The sequence below is a fragment of the Vanessa cardui genome, chromosome 9, assembly GCF_905220365.1.
Source record: "Vanessa cardui chromosome 9, ilVanCard2.1, whole genome shotgun sequence".
In the NCBI taxonomy this organism is placed as follows: Eukaryota; Metazoa; Arthropoda; class Insecta; order Lepidoptera; family Nymphalidae; genus Vanessa; species Vanessa cardui.
In genome coordinates, this window is record NC_061131.1 from 959,005 (window position 1) to 975,215 (window position 16,211).

At 32.6% G+C, this 16,211-nt stretch overlaps 1 protein-coding gene across 2 annotated transcripts in view; it reads left to right on the plus strand.

Moving 5' to 3' along the window:
• Positions 1 to 11,944: 11,944 nt before the first annotated feature.
• The window catches only part of LOC124532647 (tyrosine kinase receptor Cad96Ca), an 89,842-nt gene continuing 85,575 nt past the window's right edge, over positions 11,945 to 16,211 (plus strand). For both annotated transcript variants that reach the window (XM_047107672.1, XM_047107673.1), the window contains exon 1: positions 11,945 to 12,095. The gene's annotated coding sequence lies outside the window, so the exon portion shown is untranslated. The remainder of the gene's footprint in view (positions 12,096 to 16,211) is intronic.

The window sequence follows — 16,211 nt, forward strand, 5'->3', positions numbered from 1 at the left end:
TTTCATGGGTACGCCACTCTGAGGTCCCGGGTTCGATTCCCGGCCGAGTCGATGTAGATTACCATTAGTTTTCTATGTTGTCTTGGGTCTGGGTGTTTGTGGTACCGTCGTTACTTCTGATTTCCATTACACAAGTGCTTCAGCTACTTACATTGGGATCAGAGTAATGTATGTGATGTTATCTCATATTTATTTATTCATATTTATAGAGATGTCGATTGAATTGCAGGTGGCATAAATCGAGTCGCACCCAACTTAATATTAACTCTCAAAGAGACTTCATGCTTGAGAAATATACAGAAATATCAATATACATAATGCCATGGAAATATCTTACATTTTACTTTGAAGACGCTCAAAAGAGCGCTGTCATTTTGCCTGTTCGTTAGATCGCTATTTCTTGTAACAATTGTCATATTTTTGGTACAAGCATTGTTTGAAAAGCCAATCATTACCTTTTTTAGCTTGAATAGGCATTCAGATTTTGATTTTTAAAGATTGGCACGTGGATTTTATTCTCTAAGTAACATATATAAGCATTTGCGGACACGTTTAGGCAAATATAGAAGTAAAAGATAACTGAGTTTGATATTATCGATATACTTGTAAGGACACCACTAACAAAAACTAGGAACGTCATTTTCAAAGCAATTCTTCATTAATTACTGAATTAAATAGAAATTCTTATAGTAAACAGTTTTTGCTTCGTTTAGTCATAATTGACGACCTCCATGGTCGAGTGGTGTGTACACCGGTTTTCATGGGTACGCCACTCTGAGGTCCCGGGTTCGATTCCTGGCCGAGTCTATGTAGATTACCATTAGTTTTCTATGTTGTCTTGGGTCTGGGTGTTTGTGGTACCGTCGTTACTTCTGATTTCCATAACACAAGTGCTTCAGCTACTTACATTGGGATCAGAGTAATGTATGTGATGTTGTCTCATATTTATTTATTTTATTTATTTATAATAGGACAGGCAAATAAGCCCTTAGGCTTCTTACACCGACAATACGCTGTTAATCTGGGATGGGCAATCCCATGATTGGAAATGTGATGTCCCTTGTGAATGTAGTTATACTTACTTATACACCATTTAAACCGCAACATATTAACATTTTTTGGCAGTTGAATATGATGAGTGGGTCATACTCAGAGAGACTTGTACAAAACCCATGTACCAAAAAACTGATTTTTGCTTGCTTTGTTAAATCAATTATACAAAATTCGAAAAGAAAACACACCGGCTTGCTTGGTTGTATTACGAGCAACGTCATTCCTGAGATGTATAAGGACCGTGCGAAGCCGGAACTGTAGTCAATTGTATGCGTTAATAACAACTAAAATTGTTGAACAGTATTTTATAAAAGTGAATAAATAAGAACAAACTTAATTATCATCACTTAATTTAAAATTCAATCATTCACAAACACTCAGCGATCATCCTCTTCCTCTTCCTCAGGAGCTATTACTCAATCCGGATTTGAACTGATTTATTTTCTGTTTTCATTGTTATTCACGTCGCTGAATAAAATGGACACAAAAGATATAATCAACGCTCAAATAAATTAAAATACGATGTGATTAAGTCGGGAAATTGTATTATTTACAATCTTTAGAAGATTGCAAAACGATGACGTCATTCAAGAAACTCAAAAATAATCTCATGGAAAGTATTTACTCAGGTTATCAGGTTATCAACTTCATTTCTTAGTATGATCAATGTCCTAGATCGACGACTAGAGTTAGGACTCATATCTAGTTAAGTAACAGCCTGTAAATTTCCCACTGCTGGGATAGGCTTCTTCCATCCCCATCTAGAATAGATTTTCTGTAATTTGAAAATTGTTTTTTGAAAGCGCTTCACGTATAAACCACTGAATATTTTTACATGAAATTTGTACCATTATATTCAGTGTGTTTCAGAGAGGGTTACGGCTACGCATTATCAATACAATAATAATTCAAATTGTAACGGTCTGCTGTTATATGAATAAAATTAAGACTTATTGTAATTAAATATGATAATCTTGATAGTTGAAAATAAATATTGGACATCATCAAGTACATTACTGTGATTCCAATGTGAGTAGCTAAAGCACTTTTGTTATAGAAAATCAAAAGTAACGACGGTACTACAAATACCCAGATCAAAGACAAATTAGAAAACTAATAAATTTTTTGTACCTCGGCTCAGCCGAGAATCGAACCCGGGACGTCGGCGTGGCGAACCCATGAAAACCGTTGTACACTATACTCGACCAAGGCTTAGATGTGTGTACGAGTTTGAACCTTTTTCGAAAATTCCTTGCGTGGTACGAGTTTGCACCTGTACACACACACACACATACACACATTTATACAAATAGGTACGTTGCTTTTAACACATATGACTCTACACTACATATGACAAGCACAAGAATAATTATAACCGCAAACGTTTATGCAAAAACTCACACATACATACATGTTCAGACTTTAATATGCTATTCATATTAATCCCATTCTATATTATTACATACGCTAACACCCAACAGAGGGTCTGCTAAAAACAGAATATAATAGGCTATTTGATAATGCGAAAAATAGTGCCAATTATTGTAATCAGTATATATTATAAGTTTGAAATGGTTATTTATTAACGAAAGTTGAAAATACTACGCAATTTATTCAAAACTCCATAAATAAAAAAGGATTTTTTAAACGTTTGTTTGTCACGTGACACAAAACGCTCCTGCTTGTCTGAGCTTATGCTGAAATCACTTGCTTGCAAGTGACGTCACCGATCTCATTACACCGCCATATTGTCCAAGTAGCGTTTTTTCGCGGTATTTAAGTATGGAATTTTTAATTTGATATTTTTCGGCAAATATGTACTAGAAATAAAAAAAATCAACTTTTACTGGGTGCCTTAACCTCTCCTCAATAATCTAAAAAAGGATTTTAAAAACTAGTCAAAAACCATACTAGTAACAAATCCTTATTCATAAGATATATCCTTAATATTAAGCTTTCTGTAGTCAGAGCCCTATTCGTATCTTCTTAGATTTGAATTTTCAATAACACACATTTTGGATAACCTCTAAACATTTTTTTTATCACTGATAATTTTTTATCATGTCTGAATCGTTCGCTCAACATATGATACGTATTGGAGTTCGAGACTCCTTTGGGATATATTTAGCAATACAAGAATACTTACAATTGCATCACAATATATTGACAGGAAAATCAATGTTGTTTGTATCAATAACATTGATTATTTTCAGAATCAATTGTAATAAATCTTTTGTTATATATCTAAGGTATATTTCTGAACTCGTTCATACATATAGTAGACGATAAAAAAGGCATGGAGTCGCTATTTGTTTATTTTAGGTTGTATGAAAATTTAATTGTATTTTGTTGATATAACTTTGAAACTGAAATGGAAATAAGTAATTAACCTACTTGGTGGTAGGCTTTGGTGACAGCCTGTTTGGGTAAGAAATACTCATTACAAAGAAACCACAATATTCCAAATAGTGTTATAGTTCGAAAGGTTAATGAGCCAGTATTACAGGCACAAATTCAAAATATACTTTATTCAAGTAGGCTTTTATAAGCACTTTTGAATTGCCATTTAACTATACTTAGTGATGCTACTGTACAACCCGCACAGTCGTACATAAGCTTACTTCAGGAATAACGCAGTAAAACTCTTCACTTTTTACACTGATACTTTATTCTATTCATTTTGGACTGAAGACACAAACATTTCTCGAACATCAGTATTTACAACAATACCAAATGCTAGCGCTATTTAATTTCGGTACAGTGACATCTATTATATAAATCATAAAACGTATTAGAAATGACTTTAAACTAAATACTTTTTGCACAGCTCTGATCTGACGTTGTATCTAAAAACTTACGCACAATGATATAGATCAAACTATAGTGATTATACAGCTACCATCGGTTTGGAATGTAAATTCTAAAACTTAGTAGTTAGTACCAGAAACGTAACATCGCAAAGTTCATGATACATTGATGATGTAAGGCATGGCTGAAAATACTTATGGCTGATTTCTATGGACAAGAAACGTAGTCATTTATGAGATGGCACTTTTGCTTTACAAAGGTCCTTTTTGTAAAAGCCCACACGAATAAAACATATTTTATAGAACGTCCATTTCGGCACCGCCTAATGTTCTAATCAATAATGTTTTAACATGAAGTATTTGTGTACCAGTATTTTAAATACATATGTGATATAAAGCTCTTAAGATAAATAAACTAATTTATTTCCAAAAAATGCAAAATCTTGACTTATATTATTAACAATTACAAAATTTAAATCAAACAATAATTATAACTTAAATTAATCAAATAATCAACCTTTAATTTCAAAAAAATTTAAATCATAGTTGTCATGGAACGACGTCTATAAGTTACGAAAGCCGAGAAGCTAAAGCCCCTTGAGCGGGTAGGCAACTATTTTTATAGTTATGACGTCACGGCAACGTATTCAAATTATTGAGGTTTGCTGATAATATTGTGTTGTGCATAAATTATGAAATAAATAATAATAAATTAATCAATACCATCAAGATTTTTCCATGTATTTTCCTTTAATTCTGTCGTTTTATTCACCACTGGCATCCTCATTTCCTGACTGGCATTGATATTTCGTACGTTCACGCCGTCTCATTTATCGTTGACGAAGGCATTATATTTGGCATTTTAAGGATGATGAATAGATTATGAGGGTCTATTTTCGCCTCAGTTGGCGTTTAAGTGTCAATAGTAAATTATTTAAACCGATAAGTAATAACCTTTATTTCAAATTTAATTATTGTATAATAACAAAATAGGTTTTTACCTTGAATTTCTTATAAGAAAATTATTGTCTAAAAATATCACGAGAATTTGAAAATCGAATTAGTATTGTTTGAGTTATGTACGTAGATGAGGAGTAGGGAAAATTTACATATTAAACAAGAGAATCTTTGAAATGTCCTTTCCGTAATCAATCTAATTTGTTATATAATATATTTTATATAGTCAAATTTTATTTTTCTTCTACGGTACACTTTTGTTAAGATCAATAATATTCGGGTTCGACAACGGTTTAAACGCTTCTTGGTAATAAAATGCTAATATAGGCATTCATTACCATCAAAATAATTCCCAAAAATGGTCGAGCTCCTGGCTGACGTTAAATATCTTCTGTCCAAACAATATTGACGTACTGAGAGCAACTATCGTAGACGGGTTTTCCGAACCAACTTAGGACCTTTAAGAAAATAGTCTACTTTTTCCTCAAAGGCCTGCTAAGTCTATTGCAAATGACCATAGGCAGTCCATGGCAGGCGGTGGAACTAGTGCCAGTCCATCAGTTGAGCCTCCCTACTCTCATCTGCCAACTATATCTTTAAAACAAACTCGTAATAAGGAGTTGTAAGTACACGTTTTTACTAGACTGTATTTTAACCAGTAGTACCACTTACCTTTTTAATAAAACATGCAACTAATCTTTTGTGGCAGTCGCCTCTTTGGCGTAGGCTTCCTCAAGCTTCCTCCAGTTTTTTCTATCTCGAGATTAAGAATGAAGATGTTTTGGATACAAGCGGTTAAATCGCCAGGGTCGTTAACGAAGTAATGAAGTCGGTTCATAATTACAATCCGTTTATAGTTTTCTCTAGTCTAAGAACACCCCACACTTACCAATATATTGAATTTATTTAATAAGCGAACTTTAACTCTTTGATAAATTGTGTAATAGAACATGTTATGACGTGTAGTATAAAGTATACATTATTACGTATACATATATTATATGAGCATGAAACATGCTAATAGTAACACATTTGTTTCTTTACATAACCCAGCATGAAACGAGGAAATCGCTTACACGCTTACGCTTACGCTTACGCTTACTGTGTGTCGCGAATATATTCACAAATCGGGATAACTTAATGCCCCAGTAAACCCACGTGGATCATTAGTTTAGTAAATTTATAGCTCTTGATACTCGCTGTTAGTAAGAATTATTAGGAACATATTCATTGGGTAGTGTAGATAAATAATAATAAATAAATATTGGACAACATCACATACATTACTCTGAGCCCAATGTAAGTAGCTAAAGCACTTGTGTTATGGAAAATCAGTAGTAACGACGTTACCACATACACCCAGACCCAAGACAACATAGAAAACTAATGAATTTTCTACATCGACTCGGCCGGGAATCGAAACCGAGATCTTTGAGTGGCGTACCCATGAAATCACGTGTACACTCTTTTCGACCACGGAGGTCGTCAATATATTATTTATTTTAATCAAAGTAGGTATATCGTGAATGTGAAATATCTATAATATGACACATAGTTTGTAATTTTATTGAGATATATAGATCGAAACCTGTGTACAACTTGGACTGCAGTTTGAACATGATAACTGCTAAGGTCAAAATGTTTATAATTGCAGCAAGTTATGCTAAATTAATTCATTCAGTGGCTTTTCTATCTCATTGAGTGCCTCGATCTGATCAGTTCAACACAGGTCGACCCGATAAAAAAAATATTGGGTTTATCTATAAAATTTCTCTGTAACAGCCAGGAGGCTGTGAATTGGTCGTATTGGATTTTTCGTCCCATTGGATTATAAAAGTGACGGAATAAAAAATTCGGCTGTATTTGTCTACGGCTTGTGCATGTCCATGTGTGATTGGCTGGTCTCCCTTAAGGTTGCCGCCGTATCAGAAACCGGTCTGGACGAGATCTTCAAAATTAACAGTCTATTCATTTCTTCCTCCTCTTCCTCTTGTCACTTTGAGGAAAAGGTTTACAGCATATTCCACCAAGCTGCTCCAATGCGACTTAGTGGATACACATTTGGTAAATTCCGTTGAAATTAGTCACAGACAGGTTTCCTCACGATGTTTCCTTTATCGATAAGCACGATGAATTATAAACACAAATTAAGCACGTGAAAATTCAGTAGCACGTCTGAGTTTGAACACGTAATCATCGCTTAAGACAAACGCATTCTCGCCTCTAGGCCATCTTGGCTCATCAATTAATCTCAATTGTCTTGTTGAGAACATTATTTTGAGAAAATTGTGTCGCAAATAATCTTTACTTTTATATTAATGTATAGTAAATAAACGCAATAAATACCTGAATGATGATGTTCTATTTAAGATCTCAAATGTTCTACTATAATATTTTGATATATCCTAAAATTGCATAAGCTATGGAACATCAAAGTGTCTTCGATACCACACCGTTACCGATTTAATAAATAGATAAATGACATATGAAAAAGATTATAATTATACTCAATGATGAAAATCAAGTAACAATATAAATAAATCAATTACAGTTTCCAAAAAGTAATCAATAATACCACCATGTTTTTGCTCCTGTTAAAAAAATATAGCAAATTCTCTTAAGGAAATAATTTTTTTAAAAAATTATCAGGAAGATTTTTTTTAATCGCATTGTCGTATTAAGTGCTTAAAACAAAAGCCAATTTTTACCCAAGTGCCTTAAACACAACGTGTAAACATAATTTTAGAATGTTAATTGAATGCCGGGCGTTTAGCACTTGCACATAGTAATTTACATTGTAATACTATGTTGTCCTTAACACCTCATACAGTGATAGGGCAACGCTATTAAATTTGATAAACAGTTTTAGAGCTAAATTGCTGTCACTTTGAATGGTTATTTTTATTACTGAAAGTATTTAAAATGGGATATTGATCAAGTTTTTTTTAATTTGGTAAAGTTCTATTTTTCGACATTATCTACGAATGTCTTGTTCACGATACTGAAAATTGCGGATAGATGTTGACGGCATTACCTACGAGAAAGGTAGTAGTCCGATATGGACACTTCTAATGCCGGCAACATCTACCCACAAGCTTCAGTTTCGTGAACAAGACATTCGAAGATAGTGTCGAAATATCGATCTCCAAAAGATTTCATAGTTAACATGTATGTAATATTATATTTTAAGGGGTCACTACTAGGGCTAAAACATTGTCTTCTCTATTAAGTTTTTCTACTTATACTCTACCACACCGTTTCATTGCGGGATTTTCGATACACAATATGTGATAGATTATCATTTGATACATGTATGTAGGTTTTTGTACGATATTTTCACGTCATACCTCACACGAAACAAAAAGGCACATGGAAACTCAGATAGTGTCTAGATTTTTAATACATGAAAGTCAAAGAGATTACTTTTTGCCACAAATTATATAAAACCAATTAAAATGAGTCGTGTTTAAGTTCGTACACGTCTATTAAGCCACATACAACGTGTGTTGATTCAAGTAATAAAGTTAGTTCAAAGTTTTAATTGGTATTTTATTTACCAGAGGTGAACTTTACCGATAACATCTGTAAATGTATGTACGTTCTAGTCATTAACCGCACACTTAAGTTACGAAGAACATTAGAATTCAATCTTTAACGAGAATATCTTTAATCGTACCTTTAGTATACACTCTTGATTATTTTGTTACTTAGTTTACAATTTAATGTGAAATAATTCGCTATATTTTAATTTGGTGATGCCAAAGTTAAAAAATATGATTCAATCAGAGTTTTGCTCTATTTATATCACAGCTATTAATGTTATTGCTATTTAATGTAAAAAATATTGTAAATTCATTGTGACGCAACTATAAGTATTTCTATTGTGTTAAATACGGGATGTTTTGAATTGATTTATCAAATAGTTTCTCATTCAACATTATAAATAGATCGGCCATTTCTCTTTTGTATATTGAAACGAGATTTATTAAAAGAATTACCACAAAATAACAGAAACAAAAAATACTATGAAAATAACCAAAATAAACGTATCGCTTAGACTTCTCAATCAGTTAGAGCTATCAGTTAGTTGTCTAACTTTTCCGAACGTTGAGCTAAGTCTAGAAATCTAATGAGGATTCCACTAAAGATAAGAATCTAATTTTATTTCTAACAGCACTAAAGTATCGGTTACATCAAGATCATTACTGTTTAATGATATTTTGCTTTCCAATCTTAAGTAGGCCAAAATTTTTAATGTTTTAAGCATTCAAAACGAACTCTGTTGTAAACCATTAGAGTATCATAGAATCGAAGATGATCATTTGTATATACTATAAATAGAAAAGGACCTAAAATTGATCCTTGTGGGAATCATTTTTAGCACAAATTCAGAAGACTTTATACCTTACTTCTATTAAACAATCTTATTGGACTTTTTGACTTAAGTATGAAGTAATTGTATAACGAGCTTTACTTTTAACCACCGCTGACCAACGCTTCCTACAATCGAAACTGCCGATTAGCATACAGAGTACATAGACCTATTCACCCTGGGCAGTGCACTTAAACATCTTTCAAGGGCACTCTGATAGTAGATTGATACTAAAAATTATGACTGCAAAATCATTTCCTTACAAAACAACCGTGTGTTAATGATGGAACATCTTCTTTAGGCCAAGGAGAAACATAATTTAGATGACAGATCATGACATGACAGATGGTGTCACTTGAAAATAATGCGCTTAAATTCTAATGGCAAAATTAAATCCATCGCAAACACGTTTCCCTTTTCTTATCAGTAATCGTTGGGATTATGAAAAATGTTCGTAACAAAAAATGTGGCTACACAGATTCTTGACATAAAAAGTTGTAACAACTTCTGATGTATGATCAGCCGTTTTCTCTCGAAAAGTACTTTTATATTTCATACAAAAATGTCTCAGTTCGAGGGTTTTTCAAGGGGATGTTTACATACTTGTCATTATTAGCATGGATTCTGGATATTGTAATAACGAATAAACTAAACAATAATAAGTAATACACGTCATCTAGGAGCTGACATGGCCCAGTGGTTAGAGCAGAAATTTACAGTATGTTAATGTGATGTAATGTAAAGAGAAGCGACTTTTCATTGTTCTAATACAGTATTTATGTTTTCATAATTCCAGGAGCTTTAGAAGAAGTCGAAGAAAGATTTCTCACAGTAAATCCATCGCCCCACGCCACTGTAATGTTTTCGTGACCTTGCCCTTTAGGTCTCTTACTCGCAAGTATACCGGTATCGTTTAACGTTGCGAAAAATGAAAGACTCGGATACTATTGCATTTAAAGTTTACATGACTTGACCTTCACTGTGATACCATTACCACTTACATTTATCGAGTACTGTTTATAACATGAAGAATTAAATATTTAATGAGTAGTATCTTCATAACAGGTAAAATATAGCAGACTAGTAGTCGCCCGAGGCTTCGCTCCTGTCTTAGAGTATTGGTTGTGATATGTCAGGCAAAAATGTCTATGTCCTTTTTTAGAGTTCATGTCTGCTTCGTACCAAATTTCCTCAAAATCGGTCCAGCGGTTTGGTTGTAAAAGAGCGTCAGACAGAGTTACGTTCACATTTATAATATTAATATATATTCATATATAGTTTTTTTGTAACATTCATTATTAAATAAATATTGTCAAATGTCCAGTATTTAAAAAGATTTTCATTTTACTGCTCCGTTTCGTGGTTCGAGGCGTGGTATATACGATGGCATACAAATAGTCAAATAATATCTTTAAAAAAACCATAATTTTTTTATTAATTTCGCTGTCTAACGCAAAAGGATTTTATAATGAGAGCGCTAGCTCTTGAATGGGTTCAAACTAAAACATAAACAAACCTTACAGCTTTGAACTAACATAACATTATAATAAATATATTCCAATAAAGTCAATGTGTTAAAATTTAAATTAAAATCCTTTGAATCATATAGATATACATATGGACATTTTGTTTATATTTGCTACCGGTTGTATTGACTTTTAGTCATTTCACATTCAACTCGAAACATTTTGGTGCAAATAAAAAAAAATCATTACAATATTTAAATAATGAGTGTTGTTTCTTCTATTGTAAAATTATATTTAATACACAGACATATCTTTGTTGCACTACAACAAACTAGTTTGCGGTCAAAACGCTTTAAGAACAATATATACTTTATAATAGAGCCGAGATGGCCCAGTGGTTAGAACGCGTGCATCTTAACCGATTATTGCGGGTTCAAACCCAGGCAAGCACCACTATACATATGTGCTTAATTTGTGTTTATAATTCATCTCGTGCTCGGCGGTGAAGGAAAACATCTTGAGGAAACCTGCATGTGTCTAATTTTATCGAAATTCTGCCACATGTGCTTTCCACCAATCCGCATTGGATCAGCGGGGTGGAATATGGTTTAAACCCTCTCCTTAATGGAAGAGGAGGTCTTATCCCAACAGCAGGATTTTTTGGAACCTTTTTTATACTTACTATATTTCAATGGAAGGTTAATATAAACACCTTCGATTTATGTATTCCTTACTATTCGCTACTAGTTCATACTAATTCTTGCCCGCAGCTTTACTCGCATGGAAATAGATTATATTACCTGAAATTTCATACCTATTTCACCCCCATAGGGATATAATTTCCAAAAATCCTTTCTTAATGGGTGCGTAATCGATAAAATTACTATAGTCGTCAATTTTCAAGGCCCTAACTTAGTTTATGATTAATCATCAAAATATGCTATTAACTTCCAAAGCTCCAATAACAATATGGCCGACAACCAAAAGGCTATTATTTCACGAATCCAAAATCTTGACAAACGGTGTCATTTCAATTCAAGGTCAAATCGTTTATTTATTATAAGTCCTCCTGCCATCGAAATCGAATCAACAACATAGTAACAAAACTACAGAAACAAGCCAATAAATAAACAGCAACGAATTAACGCTAGAATTAATAGCCGAAAGAGATTCGTTTTCGAAAAGCATGCATCAATGAATCACGAGCCTTATTCCATTGTAATAAGCAAAAGCGATCGTCAAAACAAGTTGAGGCTGAGTGGGGGCAAGCTCTTGCGCAGTGTGACGCGAACCCGCGCGTATTGTACGCGGTTTTAACGATATAATAACACTAAATCGATAAAGAATCGCAGTGAAAGTAACGAGATTGTTATTAGTGATAGGTGATTCGTATCGATGTACAAAATCGATTGTCGATTTCGATTATCTCGATACACTACGGTAGGTGAAATGGTTACCGCTTATTCATATCGATATTTATATGCAAGTGATTTTAGTCTTTAGAATCGTGTATTATAGTTTAAAATTGCATGCGAATACATCATTAACATCTAATGATGACTTATCTATTGAATATATTGTAATGAGTAAGAACATGAATCGATCTTGATAGTTTAGTATTTAAGGTATTAATTATGTTAGAGAATTATCAAAACTAGTTGTTTGAACGACTAGAGTGTCTTCACTATAAAAAGCTTTGATATTTAAATAATAATAAATGAAAGAATACAATTTGATTAAATAATGTACTTAGTTGTTGTAGAGATTATTTAATTTTGAATTAAATGATGTAGGCAAAAATTGCTCCCTCTGGGGTATTCATTGAAATGTAAATACTTAGTAATTTAATTGATTTTTTGTTTCTTTAACCAGAAGTTTTATCGGTGATCTCTTCCGTATGTGATGAAGGTCAGATCCGTATGGAAGGGATTGGACTTACTCGTTTTGTTTATACAGAGATTTCAAGGTTTGATCAGTGGTGATTAGTCGAAATTCAACCGTAACCGTATGGAATAAACTCTAAATTCGTTTGAATACTGAAATACGTTTTTAAGGGATAGTGGTTTTAAATTTTCGGTTATTTTATATGTTGATCAAATAAAATCGTTCATCGTTTTTAAATATTGTTTTTTTGTGGTGATCGGTATAATATAAGCTCGCTTCGAGATTTTATTTATTTTTGTTTTTTTATTTATTTGGGATATGAAGGCAAACATGCCATTTTCCCGATACTAAAGCTGTTCGATGTTTTTTAATCAACATACCTGTACCATTTTTTCATGCCTTTTTTGGACATATTTACATAGTCCGATTTCTCGAAAGTCCTGAAATGGATCCAAATTTAGTTGCCGAACGATATTACCGGTTTAAACCCATAAAAGTATCTAGAGATCGTATCGATAACTATCTAGGATCAGAACTAAAATAAAAAAGGCATTTGTGAGTCTCGTGCACTGAGTGTTCCGTAATGCCACAGAATATAAAAAGATTTACTAGTTTTTTTTCCTGTACTCTGCAAGATCGTGTGTCTTGCCAAATTTCATGATTATAGGTCAAAGGAAATTAGTCTATATTGGTTTTGATTCCCTTTGTGAAAGAATTCGAAACACGACACAAACGCCAATAGCTTTTGATTACGTAAAAACCTTCGATTTTTCACAGCTCTGGACGAACGTGGCAACGGAATTTCGCTATTTGTCTCAATTTTATACCTATTCTTGTTCTTTTTCTATACTTTCTTGAGGCTTGATGAACAGACAGACAAACGGAAAACGAAGACGAAGATATCTTATATGGGTTCCTTTTTTCATTAGAGGTACGAATCCCTAAAAATTAACAATCTCCAGAGTATATCTGTGGATGTCTTAGGCATCCACTTTGCTGTTTTCATCTGTGAAGTCCGTGATGGCCATAACCATTCTCAGACGATCCTCAGTAAATTTTGCTTATAATTATTTTATAACTAAAATGAGCAAATGAAAATTCATAGTAACTAGTTTTTTGAATAAAAGATTTTCGGTTAAGACTAATTAAGTATTCAATAAATATGAAAATTAAACTAAACCAAAATGAAGACCCTGTAAAATAGAATTTAATTAATATTAAATAGTTCGATTAAAACTAAATCTGAAAACGTCTAGACTAGACCTTCGATAATTTATTAATTGGAAACTCATTAATAAATAAAAATGCCCTGCATGTAATGCATCACGAAACATATAAAACCTACTTACTGAAACTTGGTCAGCAGCTAGAAAGAGGCGAACAAGATTCCAATTAAATAGACGGCATTCCGTAATTTCCGCTCTTCGAATACCTAAAGTAGGTATTCTAAAGCAAGATTTTTTATCGTAATTAAGTGATAGTTGCGGAAAGATATTTTAAAACTAAATGTTTAAAATTAGAGTAAATTAAACACTTTCGTATAGGCCGGAAACCTATCTTCCGGTCTTGCAGATGTCTATTTTCAATCATACGAGCCTCTTGGCCGTTTAACTCCAAATCATATCATAATTAAAAAATATTAATTTGCGTCACATAAAATTTGACATGTATTACAATAATATTTTGTAGAACCTTTGTAGGTTTTATGTAATTCCCAATATTATTGACGCATTTTCCTTGTAAGAAATGGTTAGTAAATTCCTAATACCGCCAATGTGTATGGGTTTTGGCGGTAAGTTCGAACAGGTGGCCTATAAATTTGCCAGATCGCATACCTATTTTGTTATTATAAATTTTTTCTAAATAAAACTTAATATATCTATAACAATTTTGGTATACGAAATGTATGTCTATAGTTTAGTAAAGTATTCTATAAATATAAAAAAAATATGACTAGAGTCTACTTTTTATTAAGCATTTATTCGACTGTATTGTCAACAGCATCGCAAATCTTTTCACAGCCAAGTCTTAGGTATCCAAGCAAGTGAGTAAAATCAACTCTCTCCTCTCTCAAAAATACTTTTAAGATACCTTCAGCCGCCTTACAGTTTGAACAATACTTGACTATAATGACTTATGGACCAAGACTTCACGCCCCAACGAGCGGCGCTAGATTAGATAGAAACAGGTGTATGTAATGGACAATGTTAAAAGTTTATGATATCATAGAATCATCAAGCTAGTTTAATATTATACTAAATTAAAACTTTAAAGCAATATCCTACTAATATTATAAATGCGAAAGTTTGTGAGGATGAATGTATGTATGCTTCTTACTCATTCACGAAAGAACTGCCGAACGGTTTAGGATTTTTTTTACAGTGATATAGTTTATATACCAGAATAACATATAGACTACAATTTATAATAATATTATTAACAAAACAAAATGTCTATTACAACAAATTTATTGCAAGGATATAAAATAATAATCATTAACAACAAAATACTTCAAACAATTTCTGGTTTTCTGATATTACAAGAACAGTAAAACAACGATACGCCTGACCGATTTCGCGCCTTTCCCGCCAAAAAGAGAGGAGAGACTTTTAAAAGTCATCTATCAGCTTGACGCATGACGTTCGGAAAGTCACACTAATTCTCCTTATAATATTATATTATAATTTTGTCATAATATAAAGATAAATATCAATCAAGTACCAGTCTATAATTGTATTCATGTTAATGCATATATTCGTATGTTTTAAATAAGTCCACAAATTTTATCAGGATTGCTTTTAATATTACATTTTAATAATCCCATAATGTTATGAAAGGCAAATGCTAAAAATATGTCGGCGGTATTTTAATATACACGTCAGATGCTACGTAGTTGTTATACGTTTAATATTACTTACAAAATATAATAAATGATTGAAATTGCCCTTTTTTTTAAATAAATAAATATTGTTACTAAGAAAATATGATATCACTGTAAACTATTTCGTTAGTCCAAATAAGTTTGATGTCGTAGTATTTAAATTCCTATTGTTCTGATGTAAAGTAATAGCCTGTTAATTATCCACGGCTGGACTAAAGCCTCCTCTTTAAGGAGAAGGTCCTTAATCCACCACGTTGCCCCAAAGAGGGTATTTTTTTGGGTATTTCAAATATGTAGAAGAATTTCATTGAAATTAGACACATGCAGATTTTCCTTCAACGTTGAACGAAATGAAATGTAAACACAAATGAAGCACATGAAAATTCAGTGATGCTGGTCTTGATCCAGCAATAATCTTTTAAGATTTTCGCACGCGTTCTTACCACTGAATACCATAAATTTTACGGGATGGCCCAGTGGTGTGTCAATAATGGGTTGGCACTAATGAATAAAATAACAGAAAGAAAAGATGATCATGGAACATATTGTATAGAACTAACGACTATTTACGTATATACTTTGAATCTATTTGAGTTTTATATATACATATTTATAGTTCGATCCTTACAGCGTAGATAATTCATAAATATTGTCTACGTATATCGTTTAATACTCAATGTGTGAAAAAACGTTATGGTAAGAAATATTGTTACGTGTGAGATGACGTCGACAGAGAAGTATGGAAGAAGATTTGCTCCGATGACTCCAAATAAAATCGGGATAAGGACAGG